Source organism: Arachis ipaensis, chromosome B10, assembly GCF_059453495.1.
Source record: "Arachis ipaensis isolate K30076 ecotype BB chromosome B10, ASM5945349v1, whole genome shotgun sequence".
In the NCBI taxonomy this organism is placed as follows: Eukaryota; Viridiplantae; Streptophyta; class Magnoliopsida; order Fabales; family Fabaceae; genus Arachis; species Arachis ipaensis.
In genome coordinates, this window is record NC_142435.1 from 18,153,811 (window position 1) to 18,162,840 (window position 9,030).

The window sequence follows — 9,030 nt, forward strand, 5'->3', positions numbered from 1 at the left end:
TAATGTCACGTGAAAACTTAGGCTAAAAGACCTTAAGATAGGTATGAACTGAATGAATAATTGATGGATTGTGTATATGGTATAAAATGTGTGGTTTAGCTGTTGTTAATAATTTTCTGTTGAAGTTGGTTGGTTTTGGGAAAAGATTTAATATTGATATTTGTTTGATTTTGAAATAATGTTACTGGAAATGATTTGAATGACTGAGGGGTGTTTAGTTTGATAATTGGGACCCTTGAAGGGTGGCAGAAATTCGAGTTTTAGAGGAGATACTGCCAAAGTTTCTATAAGAATTGGAGTTTTGATTTGAGGTGTTATTTTAAAAAAGAAAGAGATTATTATGTAGCTTGTGAATTTGAGACTATTTGTTGACCCTCTGTCGCAAGATGTGACCGGGTACTTTAACTCCCCGGATTCCCCCATGGGCATGCATATATATGAATATTGAATATTATATTTGAGCTTGGAGTTCGACTCCATGGAACACTATATTGTTGAGCTTGGAGTTCGACTTTATGAAATACTATATTATTGAGCTTGGAGTTTAACTCCATGGAATACTATATTATTGAGCTTGGAGTGTGACTCCATGGAATATTATATTTGAGCTTGGAGTTTAACTCCATGGAATATTATTGAGCTTGGGGATGCGCGCACAGAGGGACTGTCCAATGGTTAACTACCAGGACATGTCGGGTTGGCTGTATAACCGACAGATGAGATTCATCAGCCATAGGACATGCATACATCATATGCATTTATTTGTTTGCTTGAGTGTGCATTGTTTTGGTTTGCTTAACTGTTTAATTCTGCTTATCCGCTACTTGTTCTACTTGCTGTAAATGCTTATCTATCTGTGCTTTCCTTGCTTGAACTGTATGTGTATTTTTTTGAGAAATTCCTCTTGACGAAGGTGTGAGGGGAGAGGGTTGTTCCACCAGTGATTCGGAGGATTGGAGGCGACAGAAAGTGAAGTATTAAGTTAAAGTTAGATTCAGAACTAGAATACCTTAGATAAGTTACCTAACTTTTGGTTTAGTTTATTTTATTTAAGAATGATTTTGAGTGTCGGAGTTCTAGGAATGCCTCTGGCTTTTCCGAGACCTTTTATATTAACTATGTGGGCACCTTTACCATACTGAGAACCTCCGGTTCTCATTCCATACTATGTTGTTGTTTTTTAGATGCAGGTCGAAAGGTATCTCATTAGGAGTCTGGACACCTAAAGCGAAGTGGTTACTGTGTTATTTTGTTGTGCAGTGATGTATATACACATACTTAGCTTTCTCTCCATATAACTTATTCTTTTTGATCCTCTTAGAGGTTTATGGAGAGGCAGGATTTTGTTTATGTACATCTTGGGTTTTGGATAAATATTCTCCGGCCAGTCTTGACTTTGCGGACTAAGTTAGGGGCTTGTTATTTTGTACCTATGGCTTTCGATTCCTACTTTTATTGTCTTACGTTTTATAGTTATAGTTTGCCTCACACGCAAGTTGATCCGTTTCCGGAGCGTGGCGCTTTTCATTTTGCGATTTTATTTTACCCATTTTTCAAGGCTCCTAGTCTATTATATTCTTTCTTCTATTATAAGTATGTATTTTAATTTTTAGAAGTCGTAATACCTCGCCACCTCTATTTTACGACTTAAGCGTAAAGTTTTGGGTGGTAGGGTGTTTCACTTCTTAATCTTATCTGGGACGAGCCAAGCTTCTAATCAAGCTTGTTTCTGCTAGGTTCACTCCATATACTTTTAACACTAAGTGCTCACCCAACTTAATAAGAAAAATCTCTCAAGCTCATTATTATAAAACAAAAATATATCAAAAGAGTTTTGACATAATAATGACTTTTCTCTCAAAGTTAACTCTTTTTGTCTTTTTTTTCAAATGACTTTTTCATATACTCCACAAATTGTCTTTTACTATGAGAAATCAAAGATAAACAAGAAAGCAAGATATTCAATGTAATCTTACAAAGGAGAAGAAATATAATAGCTTGAAAGTTATGAAAAAAATCAAATTTAAGCCTCTCTCTATCTGCCTTTTATCTTGGCAGAATACCTTTTTAGTGTAGGTGTATTGCTTCCAAAACTTCAAGTTTTAAGTGATAGAGATGCTTTGAAAACTCAAATTTTTTGTGTTCACTCTTCTAGCCTCAATTTCTAGCTGATTGTTCTCCTTTTCTATTGGATAATGCCTCCAAAATTTGAGCTAGTAGATAGAATCAACTTCTGAATATTAGAATAATTAAGTTTTTCTTCTTCTCCCAAAAAATTAGGGCAGAACAAGCATAATAAAATGGTGCAGAAGTGTTGAGGAGATGGACAATTAATTCATTTAGGCTTCTTAAACAAAGAGTAACTTGTGCCTATATCAATAAAACTTGCATTAAACAACTTTTGGGTTTTTAACTCAACCAAAAACATATATTTGGCATCATCGGATCAATAAAATTAGAGGAAAAAAAATTCTAAACGACCCTGACAATTATTTCAAAAGACAACGAGGTCCTAAAAAAAATACCTTTCTCAGCCATTGATCTTTATTTCTGTGAGATTTGTTAGCATCTCTATTAATATTTTTTCTCTGTATTAACAAAATAATCCTGCATGGCATATTAAATTGTTAATTTATTCGTTAAAAGCCAACTAGGATTGACAGATTATTTTTTGAGAGTCTCATTATTTTTTAGAAATAATTATGATAGTTGTTTAAATTTATTATTATTTTTTTAAATACATTAATTAAATTTATTATATAAAATTGAAAAATATTAGTATTTTTTATTTTTACTTATAAAATTAAATAAAAAATATATTAGTAATTAACGTGTCATATAAATATATTTCAAAAAAAATCATTAAAAAAGGAGTTAATCAATCTCACAAAATTAATTATCAATGATAAAAAAAATATTTTTTTATTAGACTTTATAATTTTTTAAAAAAATTATCAGAAATCGAAATGAATATTCACCTAAAAAATTATTGTTTCCAAACTCAACAATCATGATACAATATAGTTAAATAACACCATTTTCTTTTCCATTCTTAAAAAAAATTTTCTCGTTAACCAAATTAACCTGATATTGTTAAAAAAAAATTAAAGAAAAAGAAAAAGGGAAAGAAAGCTTCCTAATATGGTAAATAAATGAAGGACCGTTTACTGTTTCTCTGACAAAAGATGAAGACCAATCATTAGAGCAACATAAACATGAGTCCCAGCACATTTTTCAAAGCAAGCAAGGCCCTGCTTAGAGGGACTTGGTTTGTTTGTATTGTAATCAATGATATTTTAATATGTGACACTTAAATTAAAAAAAAATTAAATAATATGGTATTAATATAATAACTAACGTTGCTGCATATGTTATCAATAAACGGTTGGTCTTCATCTTATTATATACCAACTTATTTAACTTTATGTATATAATTAAATATTATAATTATGTATAAATTAAATATGATTTAAGTATTTAATTTAGTTATTTAAAAAATTATATTAAATAATTTATATTAAGTATTTAAATCATAATTAATATAAGTAATTAAATTAATATTGAATATTAATTATATTATTATATTAAATTTGCTGTTATAAAATTAGCCGTTGCAAAATTAGTCGTTGGAAACTAACCGTTACTATGTTACTGTTATCATTAACAAATTAATATTTTGTTACTCTATATATACCACTTAGACACAGTTCTATTCTCACACTTTCTACTACTCTTCTTCATCTTCTTCCAAGTTTACAAAATCAAAATTCTGCTAATATTATTTTTTGTTCGAAAGAATGGATCCAAACCAACTTAATTCTTTCTTCAATTACTTACAAAACTTTTCTCAAATTCCAAATACCCAACAATCTCAAACCGCAAACTCTCAAGTTCCAAATCAAAACTTCACACTACCGCTGCGATACGGATGTTAGCATATGGCATAGTAGCTGATGCTGTTGATGATTATGTGCGCATAGGCGAGAGCACTACAATTGAATGCTTGAAAAAATTTGTTGAAGGTGTTATTTCAGTGTTCGAAGATGAATACTTGCGAAAACCAAATTCAAATGACGTTCGGCGCCTGCTACAAATGGCGGAGGGTCATGGCTTTCCTGGCATGTTGGGTAGCATTGACTGCATGCATTGGCAATGGAAAAATTGTCCAAAGGCGGGGAAAGGTATGTACATGAGTGGTTATCGTGGGGTTGCAACCATAGTACTTGAGGTTGTAGCTGTAAGACCCAGAACCTTTGAAAAGTCTTTTTATGATCAAGTCTCAAATCATATAATTATTTATAACCTTAATTTCAGAAATTATTTTATTAAAGATAATTAAGGCAAGTTTTGATTTATTGAATTTGAGACAATGTGTATTTGGTGTTTGTAGCAGCCTTATGTATTATTTGATTGTCACGAGTGATTATGAATGTTTGTTTGGCTGAATTGTTGTGTGGTTTTATGAAACGAAATGCTTTTGAAATTGATTCTTTTAAAGCTTTGAGATCGAGTTTAATCCGTTGAGAATTGATTTGAGCTAAGTTGACTCTTTTGATAACGTGAAAGATAGAATACTCTTTGAAATTCAGCCTAGTTTGCTTTAATTGATTTGGTTTTAATAAATGATTTGTTGCTGAACCGATTCTTTAAAGCTTTGGAAATAAGTTAAATCGGTTGATATTGAGTTGATTTTGAAATGGTTTTCTTGAGATATGCCACTGAGGCGACTGTTGGATTTAGCTTACTTTTGAATTGATTTCTGGTTTTGAGCTGTTGAAAAGGAATGAGAAACGGTTTAGTTGGGACCCGAACCGGGTGGCAAAAGTCCAAGTTTTAGGGGAGGTGCTGCCGATATTTCTACAAAATCCTAGTCTTGTTTGAAAAGTTATTTAAAAAGGGTTGGATTCGAGAAGTTGTATTATTTGATTTATTAAGAGAATATTTATGTTTTCAAGCTTAATTTATTTAGTGAACCTTATGCCTTGAGTTTGACTTAATTAGAAATAAACTATTTTTACTGTTTGAATCAGTGAAGGAAAGAATGATGCTCTAATATTGATTTCAAAAGGAGCCTTTAGTGATTTCAAAGGAATATAGACTTTTTATTGAGTAATTAAGTTTGAGGCATTTTGGAAGAGTTAGAAAAATGGGTTCCAAAAAGAAACCTGAAAGTGGTTTGATTCAAATGAACCGGTTCCTTTTCAAATGAGTTGATTTTTGGACCGGGTTGGAACTTGTGATTTCGTATGGTCGGTTTCATAATAAATTCAGTTTTATTTACTTGAACCGAGAATCCATGATTTTAAGAGTTTCAATGAATTTTAAGGAATTGATATAGGTTGACCTTCCCTAAAGACTTGGGACTCTGCCGAGAAGCTTTTGTTATAAAATCCCATTGTTGGATGGGTGGTTTTGAATACTTTGAAATAAATCCTTAACTTGCCATGGTTTTGGAAGTTTTGGAGAGAGAATGCCGAGAGTGGCTTTGTTTTAAAAAAGGGGACTCACTTTGAGTAATATTTGGCTTATGAGCCTGAGATGATTTGAGAAATGAGATCTTTAAAGCCAAGGCTGAAAAGATTTGAAATTTGATTTCAAAGTGAAATGGCTTGAGAACAGTGATTTATGGCTTAAATGCCGATTTTATGAATTTGATGATGTTGAATGGTGGAAGTGCTGTTTTGTTATGGGCAAGAATGGCTGTGTATGGTTATGAATATTGGCTGGTTTTGGATTGAACCGTGAGCCAGAATGGCTGTGTACGATATTGATTTATGGCTGATTGCCGAATGAGTTATGGGCTGTATGGCTGACTATGAATTATGAATTTAAGCCGGATGGCTGAGATGGATGTTGATCCATGGTTGGGACTGAATGAATATATGCTTGAGATACCTGGATAGTAGCAAGGGTTGTGGTTCGTCCCACTTGCTCCAGGTCAGAGACTGTGACGCCTGGGTAGTAGCGGTAGTAGTGGTGATTCCACTCGCTCCAGGTTGAGCTTTTAAACACCCGCCTGGGTAGTAGCCGCAGTAGTGGTTATTCCACTGGCTCTGGGTTGAGCGGGTAGTAGCAATGGGGTTGTAGCTCAAACCTACTTGCTCTGCGATGGGTGTTTCTGTCCATGGTTAGCTACCAGGACGTGTCGGGTTGGCTATATAACCGACAGATGATATCATCAGCCACTAGGGCAGGCATGCATCATATGCATTTATGGGACATTGTTTAGGTGTGCATATTGTACGTGGTTTGCCTTTGTGATTAACTGCTAATTGTTCTACTTGCTGTAACTGTTTGTTTGTGCTTGAACTTCCTATCTGTGTTTGCATCTGGGACTCTGTTGGACTGTGGTGATTGGTTGATGGTTGGATTGTTTGGGCCTAGGGCCATGGTTGGAATGAGATGAACCGATGGTTGATTTCGGTTTTGTATTTCTGGTTTGGAATAAAATATGAAAGGCTATTTTGGTTCAGTATAGATAAACCCTTTTGAAAGGCTTTTGAGTTTTTGAGAATTGAACTGTTCCTCTTTCAGAAAAGATTTTCGATTCCTCTTTTATTATAAATCGTTGTTTTTGAAAAGAGGCATAAGACGGTTATTAATCACTGGTACGGGTTATCCTCACGTATTCTATTACAGTAATTCCCAAAAACCCTCTACTGAGAACCCTTTCGAGGATAATGTTCTCACCCCCTACATTTTTCCCCTTTCAGGATATGGACGCAGAAGTCACGAGAAGTTTATTTAGTTGTTATTGAGATGCTCTGTATTGTTTTAGTTATGTTTTATTGAACCCTCGCCATTATCTTGATATATTCTGTAAGAGGGATAAGAATTATATTGGTTAATGCTTGTAAAGTTATTTATATATATTTATGTATATATATGGATGTACTCTTTATGAGTTGTTGTAAGTTGTATGATATTTATGGATGTACGTTATCGAACGAAAGTATTTTTGGGAGAGGTATTGCTGTTTAAAGTTTTTAATCAGGCTCATATTGTAGTATTAAATAGTATAAGCATCGTCGTAATGTCCGAGCTATCAGAGTTGCGCAGCCGGAAGCGTGAGCTTTGGTAGTTAGGGTGTTACATTATGGTACCAGAGCAGTCCTTCCTGTAGAGCCTGAGGAATGGACCGACTATGCTTCAGTTGCATACTCTGAGTGTTTGTCATGTATTAGGTCTTGTCGAATGACGAGAATTAAAGCTTTATGCACATGACGGTCTATTGATTAACGCTGTTAGTCTTGCATTGCATGATTCTCGGTATTAAGTTTGGCCGGCTTAATACTAGTGAATTATGTATATGAAGGCACTGATGGGTTATCATAGATGTTATACGAGTTTTGAGTAAAGCGAATCGCGGGTTTTGGGAACGTTGGAAACTATTTCTCGAGGCTATTCAATTGCGTGTCTTGAATTCTGTTCAAGTCGACCTGTTCCTTCATGTCCTAATTTGAGGTTCTTGTTTGCTAATCCTTTTGAAAAGTAGTTTGATTTTTCAACTCTATTCCTCTATTCATATGCATTCTTGTTTGATCTTAATTGCATATGCTTGTTTGGAATCCTTGTTGCGTCTATCTTCCTCAGTTTGAGTTCTTCTTGATTCAGGTATTCTTTGATATAGCTTTGAACTTGTCTTAATGCACTGTGCCTTTTAACTCAGGGTTCTGAGTCCATTCTTTGAGAAATTGTTGATTCAGTTTTTCTCTTACTTGACAGTGATCACAGCCAATTTTGAGATTTTATAAATTGCTGTTGATTAGATATATACTTTTCTATATATGAAACTTTGAGATTACTTATACAGTTTAACAACTATTTCTTTCTAATACCTCGCCTGTACTTGTACTGGTTTACGGAATTGCACTTACTTTTAAAGTAAATTGACTTTCTAGTAGTTTTACTATAGTTCCATTGCACATCTTCAATTGATTATATATTTGGGGTATTTTTTAAAATTCTGGAAAGAGAGGGGATTTCTTGCTTTTATCCCGGTTGAGTTTCGTTGGATAAACTTTACTTAATTCATTTTGATTTGAGTTTGATTTAGCATACTACATGGTTTATGTCATTGTTGTTCTTTTAAAAATGTTGGACTTATAGCTTTTTTCTTATGAACGGACTCGCTTCTTCTTAAGCTTTTCACCTCTATGAATGTCATACGTGATTCTGTTTTTAAATATACATCTACCTTTTGGGAGCACTATAATCAATCTCAGCTTTCCTTCTATGGTGAATCTCATTCTTATGAGTTAGTTTGATTCGTTTCAAAAATAGTGCATCATTTATCCTCTCATTGTCTCTACCAGAGTTTTTAGTCAAAGATTTATCCTTGAGAAATTACTAATGATTGAGTTGTCTTTTCCTATGACTTTTGTATTCTTTTAAATCAATTGAAAGCTTGTTTGATGTCTCATGCCTAGTGAATCTTGTTTGAGCTATCTTGGTTTAAGATCCTTTTTTTGTACGGTTTGACTCCTTCAAGTACATCTTAAACTTCTTGAATGTTCTTCTGAGATGGTGATTTCAAGAACACTTTTGGAGTCTTGTTTTGAATTTTTTTAAGAAGTTTTGAATTCTCTTTAAAGAAATACTAAACGAAAATTATTTTTTGTTGCTTGATTTAGATTGAAACCATTGTTCAATTTTGACGAAGTTAATTTAAATTTGGCATGCACTATTTTTAAATGAAGTTTTGAAAAGCTTCATTGTTTAGTGGAAATCGGTTCGTTTGTAATGCACCACTTATTTCCTTTACCAAATTGTAAGCAAATTTTTTACTCCGGAGTTTCTTTTCTAAAAAGAGTTTAACTCCTCTTTTGTCCTTGCTATGAATGTTATACACGCTTGTTTGAATATGGACTTTGAGAATTTTTAAACAAGCATTTGATTTTTCTTCCGAGTTTTTTTGTGACTACTTTTGGTTAAGATTGTGCACCCAACTAACTTTCTAAAATATTTGATGAAAATATTTTTGCTCTTAGCCAAATCTGGGTGCATTTTGTTTTTAAAACTCTGCATAAT